The sequence below is a fragment of the Anser cygnoides genome, chromosome 2 (assembly GCF_040182565.1).
Source record: "Anser cygnoides isolate HZ-2024a breed goose chromosome 2, Taihu_goose_T2T_genome, whole genome shotgun sequence".
NCBI classification, from domain to species: Eukaryota; Metazoa; Chordata; class Aves; order Anseriformes; family Anatidae; genus Anser; species Anser cygnoides.
The window spans coordinates 129,571,284-129,588,878 of record NC_089874.1 but is presented as its reverse complement, the minus strand read 5'-3'; positions in this window follow the sequence as shown (position 1 = coordinate 129,588,878).

The window sequence follows — 17,595 nt, the reverse complement described above, 5'->3', positions numbered from 1 at the left end:
ATACACACATACCCAGACACTAATAGGACTCGGTTGTGGGGAAAGCTGTCAGAAAGAGCAGTTGATAGGAGAGTTCCCACAGCTCTGCAGCTACGCTGGTGCTCATGCTGAGTAGACACTGCTCCCAGACAAGCAGCTTATCTGCTTTCAAAATGGAAGAATTATTCTCTAACAAAAAAATATTTATCGAGCTAGTGAGTCCACAGTAAAAATATCTTTTCTTGGTGAAAGATTTTTGCGTACAGAAATGTGTTACCACACTACAATATATGTTTATTTCACCATATCTGCATTATTCTATTTTCCTTCATAAACATATGTTAAACGGTCTTGGCTCGTTCCTTTTCTAGTGTTGGGGCTTTTCAGTACACAAAGGCTTATCTTCTGTTCTTACAGCAGTGTGTTTGGAAGTTGAAGAGAAGCTTTAGAGATGCCCCTATTTACTAGAAGGGTAAAAAAAAGAAAAAAAAAAAAAAAAAGAAACAGAGCAAAATGTATGCCCATGCTGATGACCAGTGACTTCCAGGAGTGAAAGATTTACTTCAGAGGAGTTTTGTTTCAATTGGTCAGTTAAGGGGAAGAAAGACACAGCTTGAATGAAAGAGAAATCTCTTTCCTACTGAGCTTTCTGTTGCAGGATTTTTATCCCTCGTTACATCTATGGTCTTCAGAGCATCTTTCATCAAAGACTAGGCTCATAAACATGCTGGACCTCTGCCTTCTCACTTCACATCTGGTTTGCACAGATGAGCCTACAAGCTCTCGGTGAGGCAGGGCTTCCCAAATGCCTCCCTGGCACTTTTCCTCCATTCAAGCCTCCGTAGAGGAAGAGGAAGGTGTGAATGGAGAAATGGGCTTGGAAAAATATAGCCAAATGTTGAATTGCAGCAGAAGGATCATTCAAAATTACAATCTAACTGCTACAAGAAAGTCATCTTCTCCACTGTTGACCGTCCTGACCACACTAGTGAACTCATGTGACCCACACGTGCTTCATTTTGAAGAAAGAAGAATCAGTTGGCATTGCCAGGGCCCTGAAGGCACTACCAGGCCTGCTGGCCCTGCCCAGCCTCCCTTGGGGTCTCCCCCAGCTCCTGCCCGTAACCCAGGTCCCCATTTCAGCTCTGCCTGGCACTGTCAGTCCATGCCCCAGAGGCAGGAGTACCAATCTCCAGCCCGCCTTCCAGTCCTGCCTCTTGCTTGGGCCTCAAACCTGCACTGTAGGCAGCTTCCTGGACAGGCCCCACGTGAGCATGCCATAGCTTGTCTCCGGTTCTGTCTCTGTCTCTGTCCTGGTGAAGGGCCCAGAGAGGAAGATGTATGAGGAGTGTAGCAGCTGAGGTCACTTGGCCTGTTCAGCTTGGAAAAGAGGAGGCTGAGGGGAGACCTCATCGCAGCCTACAGCTTCCTCATGCAGGAGAGTGGAGGGGCAGGCACCGATCTATTCTCTTTAGTGATCAGTGATAGGACCCGCAGGAACGGTGTCAAGCTGCAACAGGGGAAGTTCAGGCTGGGTATCAGGAAGAGGTTCTTCACTGAGAGGGTTGTTGTGCACTGGAACAGGCTCCCCAGGGATGTAGTCACTGCACCAAGCCTGTCGGAGTTTAAGAAGCATTTGGACTCTGCACTTAGTCACATGGTCTGAATTTTTGGGTAGACCTGTGTGGTGCCAGGAGTTGGACTCGATGTTCCTTATGGGTCCCTTCCAACTTGGGATATTCTATGATTCTGTGATTCTATGACTTTGGACTCCTGTGGCAGCTTTTTCTCCAGATTCATTTCTGGCCCCATTTCTTCTGCTCCTGCCTGGATCCCATGGTTGGACCCTGGAGCTGTTTCATTGTTTGCCTTGTCTTGGCCTGTCGATGGACCCGGTTCTGCTGGCCTGTGGGATGGGGCTCCATGGGTGAGGGCACTGCCTGTGCTTGGGTGCTTAAGCTCCCAGCTCACCTGTCCTTCAGGAGCAGCCGGATGTTGCCCTTCCCCTAACAGCAGAAATTTCTGAACAGTTGCAAAGACCTTTCCTGTACACAGAAGCTTTCAGAAACAAAATCTGTATCTTTGCTGTGGAAAACTAGCAAAGGCGTCCTCCCCCGTGGAGAAGGGAATGGTCCTCTTATGGCCTGGCTTCATGGCTGTTACCCACTTGGAGGAGCAGGAATTACAAAAAGCACCAACAATAGAAGGGCTGCTGTCATCAGCATGAAGATTGGCCTATCCATACAAATGGCTGATCATTTTCTTGAATGCAATCACCATAATTCTTGCAAGGCCAAAATGTAATGGCAGGTGGTCTGGAAATGTCTCCTGATTTCACAGTGGCGAGTCCAACAAATGTCAAAAAGGAAAAGGTTCTGTTCTAGGAGTAGAGCAAACTCCGTCCCATTGTACTTTCTATCACCCAAGACCTCCAGATAAAAACAAGTAAAACAAAGAAAGATTCTTGGCCAAGTCTAATATTCTCTTAAAATAAATCACATTGGAAATAGCATCTGGCAATAGCACAGCCCACCACAGTTCAAACCATGTCTGGTCTGGATTAGGGACTTCCTGAATCATGGGATAGCTTTCCTTGCTTCCTAATGAATGTTGTTTTGTTTTGTTTTGCTTTGCTTTGTTTTGTTTCTCTCTCTCTCTCTCTCTCTCTCTCTTTTGTTTTTTTCTTTTCAGGTTTTGGTTTCATTTTATCAGATTTCTCCAACTCAGAAGAATATGTTCTCTGTTCCTCTTCCCTTGGATCAGACTCCAACATGCTTTCTCCAAATCTCAGGTTCTAGAGGGGCTCCTGGAGGGGGCTTCAGCTCTTCCATAGGATGCAGTGGGACAGCAGTTTCACTGTGTTGAAAGGTTATTTTGTAGACACATCTAGGTATGGTATGCTGCTGAACACAGGGGCAATAGTGGCAGCTTCTTCTTCCCCAGCACGTTAAGTGGAAACTTACAGGACTGCGTATCACAAAGACAGCAGTGGAGCTGAGCAAGAGCATAGCCAGGAAAGACAGATCACGGGCAAGATGCCACTGTCAAATTAGCCACAACTTGAATGGTTTTTTAGGGTGGTGGTGATTTTTGTTGTTGTTGTTTTGTTTTGTTTTTCTTTTGTCTGTTTGTAAAAATTGATTCATTGTTCCTTTCTTCTCTGGGTGGAAATTTAATTTATTTTTTTTTTATTCTGGACAAGAAAATAGAAATTGCTGTCAGGGATAAAATCAATTTTAGACACAACGTAACAGAAACAGAAAACAAATTTGAACTAAACAAAGGCATATCAATAAGGTTATAGCTGAATCAGAGTTGTACAAACTGATTTACTTCAAATTTGGGCATCTTCTCATATGTAGAAGTCTAGTAGATAGGATTTACTGGCTGGCGTTTTTTGTCAAACAGACAGAAAGCCTGCTGAATAGCTGCTGGAGCTCCAGCCTGCAACATTTGGATATAGTGCTGTCCTTTGTGTAACGTAAGATGTTGATGATTTCCACAAACTCAGAAGTGCTTTTCTAACCTTCTGTAGTGAGTTCCTCCAGCTAAGGTTTTGATTTAAAAAACAACACATATTTTATAATGTAATCTTCTTTTTTTTTTCTTTTTTTTTTTTGTTTTTAACATGAGCTGAATGTTAATCCTCTCTGTCAATTAAAATGTTATCCAGTGTTATTCATAGACCTTTAAACAGAGATCCCTTACTTTGGCCCCATGCCAGGCCACAACCTGGGAAATGGTTCAGTTTTGATCATGAGTCCCAGGTAGGGTATATCTCAGGTTCAAACTTACTCTATGCTCTCTGGAAGTTGCAGTGGCTTGGTCCAAGTTTATGACAAAAGAGCAGCTGAATAAAACCCGATACTGCCGTTCTAAAAACCTGGTCTTTCCTGATTATATTATACAGAGGTAGCCTTGATTAGTTCTTCCATCCCATCAGAGGAAGAGCCACAAGAGCGGGGGTCTACCTTCCCAGGTGGCCCACCATGGAGGAGCTCCTCTCTGTCCTTCTTGAGCTCCTTTGGATGCTTGTGGTTCCTGCCCTGGGTTTACGGGACAGCCAGCCCTTTGTCTGCCTTTCCCCAGTCTGAGGAAATGAGCGTAGGAATTTTTAGACTTTTCACTTCAGATTGTTTCTGCTCCAACTCAAGTGTGATTTAATGATGGATTAATTAAAAGTAATCTGTCACAATAGTTTAGGCATAAGCGGAAGTCTTTCTGATGAGGTCAAAGGTGAAGGAAACAGAAGCTGAGGACAGGAGCTAGACTGAGGCATGTTCATCAGCCACACAGAATTACTAGCTAAATATCTCTTTTTATTAGCAGGGGAGAATGAAACACCCAGGAGCTGAGGATTTTGCAATGTGAAGAAGCCAATTGCAGAGAGAGGAGGATCAGACTGTGATTAGTTGTGAGAGGTATGCAGCTTCTAATTATACGGGCAATCCCCATGCTCCTCCCCTGCAGCCTGGCAGGAGAGGATAGAGACACAGAGCTGAGGGACAGGGCCCCACATCTGGGAGGAGAACTCCCTCCATATCTCTCACTCTAACAGGCTCTTTGGGGGAACTATAGGGAGATTAGTTTTCCCCAAACACAGGTTGACCCTTTCCCTGGGCTGTTCTGTAGGTTTCTGGGCACTGGGCTATGTACTAACAGCACAGCCCTGCTCTGACACTGTAATGGGAGCTGAAGAAACAGTGGCAAGGTGAGTGAGCTTCCCCGAGATTAGGCTGAAGCTGCGGTTGACAAATCTGATAAATTTATGCTGCTGAGAAATGTGATAAACTAAAGGTGGATAGTTTGTTTAAAGCTTCCCATATTTGCAAGTGAAGTGTTAGAACTTTGTACTCTTGTTCACATCATTATTTTTGTCTTCAACTTGTTCCCCGTGGATCAGATCTCAGGTCTGAGATGCCAAAAACCTGAGGACATTATCTTTCTTAATGAAATGTCTTGATATCTCTGGCAAATGCAGACCCAGAATTAAGCCCTTGTTTCTTTAGTTGTGACTGACACATTCCCTGGAACATCGTTCTGCTCCCAGTCTGCCATACACAACTAACAAGATAAAAGCTCCCCACATTACTTTCAGATATTTTTCAGGGTTTGTGCAGATATATATATATATATATATATATATTTTCCCAGTGGGATTGTATACTAATCAGATAGAGTAATAAGATAACTTAATTGCTTTTTTTCTGTGGCCTTCACCCCAATGGTTCCCTACAGCCTTTTTATCCTTTGTGATGCCTGTAACAGAGTACTGAGTGATGTGTAAATGGGACACTTAGCCCAAGTGGAACCTCACTGAAGACAGACAATAATGAAATTGCTACCAGACAATGTTTTCAATTTGTAAAGTCTTTTTTTTGGGGGGAAAGAGCCATACTTTTTCTTAAAGCTGTCTGAAAAGCAGAGTTTGCTGTTCATGAGAACTCTTTCCAACTGGAGTGGCAGAAGCTCAACTAACAAAACCGCCAGCTTTCCTTAGAAGCTGCAGAGGAATCCCAGAAATGGTGATGTGGGAAGAGCCCTACCTGGACACAGACATGGTGAGCCCAAATGAGCGTTTTCAAGCTTCTAGCCCTTGCTGTGTGACCTTGAAAGCTTGTGGAGTGATGACTTTATCTGGCTTCCACCTCACTGCTGCAAAACTGGAGGAGAGCCCTAATTATGTGGATGGTTCCCAGTTTTCCAGGGATTCCGCAGGGACATCTGAACATAGACCAGGATAAAGGGGGTCAGCCCTAGTGTGAGGGACTCCAGAAACAAGCCATGCAGATTGCTTGTGGCCAGGCAAGGCAGGCTCTTGAGCAGATTAGATGATTTTTGGATGAAGTGGTCCTTGAAGAGCAACATGGCTCCCGGTTCCAAGGCTTTCAGCCAGGAAAAGGAGTTTGTGTGAAGCAGGGCTTTGGGATGATAAAAATTCACCAGACCAAAATAATTTCAGATGAACATTTTGATACTAACATACTGGCTTTGCTGGAACATTTCAAGAAGCCCTATATATATATAACTATCTTCAGAAATAATAAACAGTAAGGGACTAACATGCTGAAATATTTTCCTAAGAGAAAATTTTTAGAGAATCTTATGGTGAAAATATGTGTTGTGGATCTGCTTTACATTCTGTGAACCTGAAGGTGGTGGCTCTGTGGGATTTGATTAATACCATAGCGTGCTATTTAAGTCAATGAAGTCTAACTTTTTAAAAATTACATGCCAAGTCCTCAGGTTTCTCTGCAGTATATCAAATATTTCATTAGACATTATTGTACTTCTCATGGCTGTTTTTTTTATTTTATTTATTAAAAAAAAAAATCTGTAGAGTAGGTTAAATGGCATTATGGTTAAGAAACCCCACCTTGGAGGTGTAAATTTACATATTCACATTTTCCTAAATTGGCTAGAACATATTTCTTACTCAAAAAACACCACCAAAAAAAACCAACAAAAACCACAAACAAAAAAAAAAAAACACCACCAACAACAAAACCACTCAACATTTATTCGTAAATTACTTATGTAAGTTATTTGCAAATCAGTGGAAGAATGCAAAAATACTGCATAGGTACCACAGTGAAACAAAGTTTTTTGAGGACTATGAACTTATATGGTGACTTAAATGTGGAGGCTGATTAGGACTGGAAGCAGAGTCATGGAACTTCATGTTCTTACAATTAAGCAGGTCATTTTCAGGGTTGCTCTTTATGCTCTAGTGTCCTTTATCTCTTACCACCTTCAATTGTACTTGAAATGTATTCCCAAAGTCCCAGAGTTCCCATTCTCCACTCTCCTGAAACACTCCTTCTCTTGCACAAGTATACTCAGTATGCTCCATTCATTGTTTCCTATTCCCTAGCTGCTGGTAACACACGGTGGGTGACTCTGGACTGTATGTACTGAAAAGACAGTGTTTCCACTAACACAAGCAAATAACATTAAAGGTGTATTGCAGCCTCAGCAGAAACACTAATGTGGGTCCCTCTCCTCCCCTGTCACTATTTTTCAAGAAACTTGATAAGATGTTTGAAATAGGCTAATGGATTTTGAAGTGATGGGAAAGAGATTGTGGGGAGGAAAATGGACCTGAAAGGCAAAGGCATAGATTTTTCCTTAGGTAGCCAGGCTGAGCTGTCATATGCAGAGCTGAGCAGGCAGAAGAGTTCAGAGGACCCTCTCGCTCACTGCTATCTGAATACTCATTTATATCACTGCAAAGTCACTTTGAAGAAGGTGGGAAATCGTACAAAATCAAATTTGAAAAATATACTCATTTTACATGATTTGAGATAACGGCTCAACGTACAAGTAGCAGGAAATCAGATTTCATACTTTGCTAGTGACACTCAAAACAGACTTCAGGGATTATTATTTTAATTTACTTGCAAATGGCTTAGACAAATATTCCAATTTATGAATTGTTTGCCTGGTGCGCAGTTCTTGCTTGAAATGTTCGTTATTCTAATTTGCTATTTGCATAGGTGTGGAGGAGAGGTATGGCAAGACAGTTCTATCTTGAGCTGCTCACAGGATGTGTTGCAGAAGGGCAGAAATAAGCCATAGAGGAATATAGTTCTTTCTCTGCTTTTCTGTCATCGTGCTTTCCTGGCTGTTACAGTGAATACACACTCTCTTTTACTCTCTAAGACAGATGTTAATGTCAGATGTCTCACTTAAAGTGTAGCTAATCTATCAGAACAAGTTGTTCAACTTGAATCTGTTATTTTGTAGGCAAACACAATAATTCTGTCAATAAAAAGGATTTGCTATGGATGTGACAAACTGTATATACATCATCTTTGGAATGATGAATACTTGTGACCCTCCAAACAAGAAACCATTAGGTCATTGTGCAATCAAATGAGGGCATCCAGGGTGAGCCCTCCATGTGAACTCCCAAATGACCATTTCTACCTATCAAAGAACCATTTATTTAGAGAATCTGACTATTATTCAAAGGAATTCCCACCATCTTTTAAAGTCATAATTATCCATTCTGTAAACTGAAGATGAATTGACAATTTTCACCAGTTCTCTGGTAAGAAAGTTCTTTCAGTCTTTTTCTTTTCACACACACAAGGCTAACTTTCCCTGAGCTAAAGAATAAATTCAGGCAGACCAAGAAGCAGAGTAATAAGATCTGTATCTAATTCTGTAAACTAGAGGTAATTTTAAAGTCCATACTTGTTGAAAACAGAGGTGGAGTAGATAAAGTCAAAATCTACAGAACTGGACTTCTGTTTCAGTTCCTGAATAAATACACGGTCCCTTTTTCCTCTAAGTTCCTGGTTATTTAGTACGACTTACAACTAGGAGCAACATTTGAAACTCTTTATAAGGAGAATGCTTCCCATAAAATACCTTATTTCTTTCAGTTATTATTATTGAAAATGCCTAATGGTTCTCACCTTCTGAATATTTTAAGAAGGTTCACTCAGAGTAATGCCGATCTGCATTATTCTCTTTAGCTCCTTTTAGCAGAATAATCCTGTAGTGAGTGAAAAGCCCTAAGGCAGCAGCTGGTTCCAATTTTATAATCTTGTGGTTTTCATCAGGTACTGGGAAAAAAAATCTGTAACTATGGAAAAAGCTGCACTGTGAGCTATTAGGCACCAGAGAATTCACTCCAGAGAAGCCCTTATAAATATCCCAGTCACAGAAAAGACTTCTCATGAACATTACAATTTAGATTCAGTACTAACTATCAGACACAGATCTTCAGGAAATTGGCCTTCATTGGTTCTGATGTTTGAAGAATTGCTGTTTGCTAAATTATCTCTAAGTAAAAATGTGTCGAACACCACTCATGCTTTTCTTTCCGACAGAAAGCAGAAATGCATCCAGCTGTCTGCAGAAGAGCAGTTACATATCTAATTTGGCCGGTGTGCAGGGAGCTGGCATTGAGAGCTACAAGACATCTGGGACTGGGCTGTTGGAAGGACTGGGTCCAGCATGAGGAAACCCTCACAACCCTCAACACCTCACAGCACCTGCCTTCTCCTGAGATGGGGCTGCATTGTTTTTCCTTCTCTTACTGCACAGATCATTTCCACTTAGAGTATATCTACATAGTGCAGGAAAAGTGCAAGGGTCACTGTAGCCACAGTGCTGAGATGCATTAGCACAGCTGAACAGCCTTCAGTAGGGGCATAATCCTTGTGTTTTATATACCATACATCTATATTCCAGGCTGGTTCTAGAGTATGTCCCTGCTTCAGGATAAGTATAGGACTCAAAGATAAAAATATAGTTTAAATGATAGTGTATTTATCTTTTGATTTTTAAACTGATTTTCAGTGAACGAGAGTGTTCTTGGCATAATACTCTACTGCTTCTCCACTGTTGATACTATCACACTGTAACTGAGGCTGCCACCAGTGCTTGTCAAATTGGAGGTATCAAGGCATTTATCAGACCGTGGTTGAACTCCTAAATAAGAAGTATTACTTGCCTTGCTTCTTTTTACCACAGGTTTTGCAAATTAAATGTTTTAAACATGATGAAAACATGTCTGTTTCGCAAATGGTTTATTGACCAAGTTGTTTTATGTTTAGAAAGAAATGTGCCTGTAAGTAAGAACTATACGAGCTGGACAGGGCATATAAACTGAAACAAAAGAACGCCTTGATTAAATGTACTTAAAAGTTCACCATCATGATTAATGGTTTTCTAAGCTCTCAAGAGTGCCCCAAAGACCATATATTAAATCATGAATGCTTTTTGAATATGCTTTATTGGCAGATGTTCATTAAATGTACCATTATTACAGGTGTATGTATTTCCTTGAGTTCTTTACTATATTTTGAGTTCTTTACAGATTAATGGTTACACATATGCATCAGCCTTCTTACAGGAAAAAAAAAAAAAAAGACACTCCCATCCTCAAAAAAAGCACCTTGTACTACAGTAGTAAATATGCTTTTGGTATGCTTAATTTTTTTTGCTTCTTGAGCTGGCCCAATCTCCTTGCCAGACTTTAACGTACAAAAACATGTTATGCTTACTATATTTAGATAGGCAATTCTGCATAATCTGGCTCTCCTCCTAAATTACATACATTATGACTCTTTTGAGCTTTCTTATTACATTATCAGTCTAATGAACTGTTCCAGTATATTGATTCAGTGACATAAAATCAGTGCAAAAATTTGTTAGCTGGGGCCTGAGCTGTTGGCTGCGCTCAGCTTGATTTGCATCATGTCATGCCACTGTGTGAATGAAAGAGGTAGGCACAGCACAGGGACAGCTTCCAGCAAAGGAAAGCTGTCATGCTGGCTCTTAGGACACAGTGACAGGCATTAGAGACACTATCGAAGGACACAGAACATGTGCGTAGCATGATGAGTCACAGGTGCCTTGAAGTTCTTGATGAGCTACGTAAATGTATGCATCTCTTAGCAACTCTAACTTAGCAGACACTGGAAGCATGGAGGCTTCAGCTGTTAAAGTCATGTTGGCATGCTCACGTATGCCTTTACTAGAGTCATATAGTATACTCCTTGGACATAACTGAGGATTGAGATTGACATGTTTAGCTGGGCATCTGGACAAACATTAAACTGTTTTTTGAACAATAATTTAGAAGAAAGTGCCCACATGAACACTGGTTATCTGGAAATTTTTTATGATATGTGAAACGGTTGATATATATGAATATGAATGTAAGATATATGAAATGGTTTATGATATTTGAAATGTTGAGATTACAATTAGGAAATGAATAAGGCCTGTGATCATTCTAAGTGATTTGTATCTCCTAAAGCATTATAGGGGCTTTAGAATTCTCTCTCTCTCTCTCCTATTTTTTTATTTTTATTTTTGGTTCAGGAAAGAGATACATTGTCACCACTTTTGATTTTTGGACCTCCTTGGGATCAGAATCTTGGTCCCTAGTATCTCATTCAAGTAGCTGAAGAATGGATGGCGAATATCATGACAAGGAAAAAAAGGCTTAATTACAGGGCATTTAATTTGGGGAATTAATCTTTCTAGCCTGAAAGCAGAATAATTTAACTAATTCCACTATCAATACTGTGCCCTTACATGTACAATGCACCTATAGGTTCAGACTGTCAAATTGGAAGGTACTGATAAAAATATCAACTTCATTAGTCAATTAATCTAAGAGTTCAAGTCTAGTAATGAATCATTTCCATCAACATTCTCATCTACCTCTTCAAGTTTAGCAGGAAATTAGCTTGTATATGACACTAAAAAAAAAAAAAAGTCACAGAAATAATCCTCCAGCATCACCAAATGATTCCTTTTCCCACTTATGCATAGAAGAAGTATCTCCTCATCCCAATCACATATATATTAAGAGGAATCAGGCATTTGTGTGTTGATAGGGAGTTTCTTTTGTTGCTTATTTTGGCTGATTTGGTGTAGAATCATAATATCATAGAATATCCTGAGTTGGATTGGATCCACAGGGATCATCAAGTCCAGCTCCTACCTCCTCACAGGACCACCCAAAAACCAGACCATAGGTCTGAGAGCATTTTCCAAACACTTCTTGAACTCTGACAGGCTCGTTGCTGTGACCACTGCCCTGGGGAGCCTATTCCAGTGCCCAACCACTGTCTTGGTGAAGAACTTTTTCCCTAACACCCAGCCCGAACCTCCCCTGTCCCAGCTCCATGCCATTCCCTCAGGTCCTGTTGCTGTCCCCAGAGAGCAGAGCTCAGCGCCTGCCCCTCTGCTCCCCTCGTGAGGAAGCTGCAGGCCGCCATGAGGCCTCCCCTCAGCCTCTTCTGCTCTGGGATGAACAAACCAAGGGACCTCTGCTGCTCCTCTTACGTCTCTAGACCCTTCGCCACCTTTGTTGCCGTCCTTTGGACACTCTCCAATAGTTTGATGTCCGTATATTTTGGTACCCCAAACTGCACTCAGTACTTGAAGTGATGCTGCACTAGCACAGAACAGAGCAGGACAATCCCTTCCCTTGACTGACTAGCAATGTCATGCCTGATACAGCCCAGGATACAGCTGTCCCTTTTGGATTCCAGGGCACACTGTTAATTCAACTTGCTGTTAACTATAACTCCCAGATCCTTTTCCGCAGGGCTGTTCTCCAACCTCTCATCCCCAATTCTTAAGGATTACCCTGTCCCAGAGGTGCAGAATCTGACACTTGCTCTTATTAAACTTTATACAGTTCATGAATGCCCAGCCCTCTAATTTGTCAGTTGACAAGGGAAGACCAATGGATGTCATTTACCTGGACTTCTGTAAGGCCTTTGACATGGTCCCACATGACATCCTGGTCTCCAAATTTGATGGATTTGATGGGTGGACCATTCAGTGGATAAGGAATTGGCTTGAAGGCCACTCCCAGAGAGTTGTGATCACCGGCTCTATGTCCGGGTGGAGGCTGGTGACAAGTGTTGTCTCTCAGGGGTTTGTCTTGGGACCAGTACTGTTTAATATCTTTATCAATGACATAGATAAAGGGATTGAGAGCACCCTCAACAGTTTTCAGATGACTCTAAGTTGAGTGGTGCAGTTGATACAACAGAAGGAAGGGATACTATTCAAAGGGATCTGGACAAGCTAGATAAGTGGGCCCATGTGAACCTAATGAGGTTCAACAAGTCTAACTGCAAGGTGCTGCAGCTGGGTCAGGGCAATCCCAGACATGAGTACAGACTGGGAGAAGAACTCACTGAGAGCAGCCCTACAGAGAAGGACTTGGGGGTTCTGCTGGATGAAAAGCTCAACATGAACCAGCAGTGCACGCTTGCAGCCCAGAACACCAACTGCGTCCTGGGCTGCATCAACAGAGGCTTGGCCAGCAGGTCAAGTGAGGGGATTTTGCCCCTCTGCTCTGCCCTTGTGAGACCCCACTTGGAGTGCTGCATCCAGGTCTGGGGCCCCCTACACAAGAAGGTTGTGGGGAGTGGGTTCAGAGGAGGGCCACAAAGTTGATCAGAGGGCTGGAGCAGCTCTCCTATGGGGAAAGGCTGAGAGAGCTGGGGATGTTCAGCCTGCAGAAGAGAAGGCTTTGGGGAGACTTCATTGCAGCTTTTCAATACTTAAAGAGGATTTATTAAAAAAAAAAAAAGAAAAAAGGAGAACAACTTTTTACTGGGGCTGATAATGTCAGGAAAAAGAGGAATGATTTTAAACTAAAAGAAGGTAGATTTAGATGAGCTGTTAGGGGGAAATTCTTCACTCAGAGGGTGGTGAAGCCCTGGTACAATTTGCCCAGAGAAGCTGTGGATGCTCCATCCCTGGAGGTGTTCAAGGGCAGGTTGGATCAGGACTTGGGCAACCTGTTCTAGTCAGCGGCATCCCTACCCATAGCAGGGTGGTTGGAATTACATGATCTTTAAGGTCCCTTCCAACCCAAGCCATTGTATGATTCTGTAATTCCATGATCTCTCTGCAAGGCCTATCTACCTTTGAGCAAGTCAACAGCTCCTCCTAATTTAGTGTTGTCTGCAAACTCATTTAGTATGCATCCAAGTCCTGCATCCAGATCATTTGTAAAAAACACCGAAGAGACCTAGCCCTAAAATGGAGCCTTGGGGAACCCCTCTAGTGACTGGCTAACAACCTGATGTAACTCCATTTACTGTAACCCTTTGAGCCTGACCTGTCAGCCAATTGTTCATCCATCATATTATGTGTTTGTCTTGCTTTATGGTGAATATTTTGTCCAGATGGATAGTGTGAGAAACAGTATTGAAAGCTTTTCTGAAATCCAAATCACATCTACTGGCTTCTCTTGGTCAAATAGATGGGTAATCTTGTCATACAAGGAAATTAAGTTGGTTAAACAGGACTTTCCCCTCATGAACCTGTGTTAGCTATGACCGATGACTGGAGGGGCGGGAATGTATTGCTGCTTTAACTAAAGCTGAACCTGTTGCACATGTGCCCTTCTTGATGCTGTTCTTGTTATTTCTGTGGCTTGTCTTAATGTCTTGGCCATTGTTGCAGACCTAAAGCTTAGACTTTCCTACCTGGTTTTGTGAGTGTTTATTTATCTATTTATTTATTTATTCAGCTAACCATTTTACTGCATATTTTTGGGGGAACAATTATGCATATTTGCACTCTCTCACTCTCTCTCTTTCTCATTTTAAAACCCTCAAGTCAAAATGCAGACAGCTAAATTTGCAAAGACTAGTGTTGGGTACATCTGTGCTCATGGCTTATTTTCTTATCACTTTAGGAGAAGTCCCTTTTAGGTTCACTTTCTAGCAGTCAAGATGATATCTCAGTATAAGACACAAGGAGATAAAAGTGCAAAATATGTTTACTCCCATCACATCACAAATGGGGGGCAATAATTGATGCATGGATGGAAATTAGGTTCTGTGGATAAAAATAATAAAAACAGCAACAACAACAACAACATTGAAAATCAGGTAATTGCTAGAAGGGAGGCTGTGGAAAAGGAGGTATCTTTGACAGGGACATTTCCCCTTTTTCCATTGACAACAGGAAGGTGATCTTCAGATGTATCATAAGCTATACTTTTTCCAAGTTACAGTTCCTTTCCAAAACAAAGAGGTAACGTACAGTGAAATCATGGTTTCAGATTCTAAGAGAATGTTGGACTACTGTCCCTGTAATAAAATTCAGTACATCACGTGAGTGGCTTACTGTTTAGTCAAACATGGCACAATATTGGTTGAAGCTACCCATTAGGTCAAGACATCAGATGCCCTTGTGACACTGTGCTAGGAATCACTGTTGAAATTGTGAAACTTGCTTGTAATAGCAACTGAGCTCAAGGTAAACACTGTCTTTAAATCATGCCATAATGACATTAGTGGTTCATGATATCACTCAGTGATCAAAGCCTTCCAGGAAGACATAGGCACAGAAGGTTAATATTCTTGGTGGTTTGTCTCCATTTCTTATCAAAGAAAATGCACCAGATTTGAAATTAGCTGGGTATTTACTTTACTATATCTAGAGAAACTGTGATCTGAGGGCTCTGTTATTGCCTGTAAAAGCTTCACAGAGACCTAGCCAGTGATGACTGTAAACACAAGAACCATCAGACTATTTTGTCATTCAACCATTATACCAAAAAAACCAAAACAAAACAAAACAAAAAACCAAATGAATACACTTCTACTTAGTACCTTTCATAACGTAAGAGTTTTTTTGAACCTACATTTATGAAAATACATTTTTAAATTCATATGGTGGTCCAGGCCCTGATCCTGCAGGCCTTGTTTAAGCACTCCTTTACACAAAGTTTCTTCTTGTAGTAAATCTTCTTGTCTGGGTCATTTAGAAGACAAAAATTCAGGGTCAGACTCAGCTCATGCAGATACCAACCAAGTGCCAGCTGTGCCCAAGTCCCCCTGCTGTGTTCCTTGGGGGATTTTTCTGATGGCTGACAGGTTGTACTATCACCACCTTTACTCTCTTGTCATTTTTGTCAATAAAAGTTAGCTTTAAATTCCACTTGGGTTTTGAAGACTTTACATAGGTGCCCTGCCTTTCTCCCCATCTGGCCATCAACACCCATCTACTGGCTGTGCTTATATCTTAGGAACATTTTGGCAAACTGGCAAACCCACAGCAGATATTCCACTCATAACCACCCTCTAAGAATGCTCTCACAATCTTCCAAACCAGTTCAAAGGCCTCTCTCCCCAGCCAGGTTTTACAGCTGGCACAACTTTGCCGTGGCTCCTGTGGTCATCATACTGAAGTTTTCTGTATTATTTAATGTGTTTCTAATACATATTTCTGGCTGAAATGCTGAATTTGAATGCTGAATTCAGTTCACAATGCTTTTATATCTGTTTTTGCAAGTCTTTTATGCAAATTTAGTACACCTAAAATGACCAGTACATACATACCTTTTGATAACTGTTCTTTCATTTCATAAATAAACACTATTTTGAAGCTTTATTCATAGCCTTCAGAAGCTTATTTCCCTCAGGGAAAAGCACTACCATTAAATGTAACTCTGCTTCTTCTTTCTGGAATTTGTAATCCTTTGGGGAAAAGCATATTACAAAACAAAGGAAATAATAAGTCTTTGTACATGAAAGGCATTAAATTACTTCCTTATTGTCACTGAATTCAAAGTTGTTCTAAGTAGGAACTTTTTTTTTTTTTTTTTTTTTTACCTGCCAAAATGTTATAGAGGGTCCAAACCTTTCAATAATTAAAATGTGTGATAGATTTAATAAGCCTTAAATTCAGGGGGAGAAATACATGATTCCCTTGTTTATATATTGCTAAAGGTGTATGGAAACAGAACTGTCCCTTATACTTTCATAGAGGTACCCCAAGATATTTCCCAAGCTTGTCTGATGGTATCATAAATAACAGGTTCACAATACCAGTGATTTCTAGGGATACTCCATATCTAGGATGTTGATCAAGTTTTGTCTTTTTTTTTTTTTTTTGCAAGCTTGTCATACTTTATCATCAACTCATTTGAAAAACTCACCAACAGTAAGTGTTGCTATTTATTAGTATCGTCTGAAGAGCAGCTTCTTAAGGAAGATAGATGTTGGAGCTCTTCAAAATACTGGATTTCCTCTTGCAAGCTGGAAATGCAAATGTTTGCACAGAAATATTTGTCTGGAAACAAATACAGTTTCCTAGCACATGCCTTTGATACAACTTCTTTGGTCCTTGGTAATAGTGAAGTACAAGAAGTACCAAGGGAAATACTACAATCTAAATGAACCAATAACAAGAGAAATCTGTAGGGAAGCAGCACAGTAATTAAGAACCTGGAAATTCTGTTGTTCCCTTGAGCTGTTTGTGAACTGGAATAACCACTCCATTTTCCACATGCAGCTAAAGAAAGGCCATCAATGAAATCACAGAATGAAAATGTCATTACACCACCCATTCAGAGTAATTTCTCAGTACAGGACCCTGCAGGTTATATAAATGCAATGGAAGGACACTGACAGCTATGGTAGAGTATGTCTCAAGATGAATGCCTTTCTGCATTTTAACTATGTCATTTTAACTATGTTTTCTTCACTCTCCCAACCACCACCCTACATGCACACATTGTGGTTAGTAACAAATGACTCCATCCTATTGTTACTCAAGCAGACCATGATATAGTAATAACTTATTTACACCTGCTTCTTCTTTTCAAGATTGTCACTTCCACAAATAGCTTTCTTATTTTAACACACAGATGCTTTAATGTACTGAAGTGTTTTGAAGGCACAGCCAGGGACCAAATACAAAAGCGAACCCTCACCGAGTAATTTCATCATCACCAGATATCATGGCGGTGGAAAAAAACATCATCAGCCACTCACTGTAGTTTATATTTCTCTAGGCCTTATCTGGCTTGTGTTGAAGTTGTTGCAAATATATCTATTAACACTGAGTGAGTAAACTGACACTCCAAATTATCATCTGGGAGATGCAAATATTACTTTGGAAGGAAAAAACTCACATCTTGGTTATGTAAAAATTCCTCCAGCTGGAACTGGAAGAAGAAATGATAAATTAACATGTTTGGAAGACTTCTAATTCTTTGTGATATACAATAAAATTGCAGAAGTAAAAATGGAAAGAAATTGGGAACTAACATGCTTGAATAGCAAACTGAAGTTATGACCTATGATATGTATGTAAGACACAGAATTC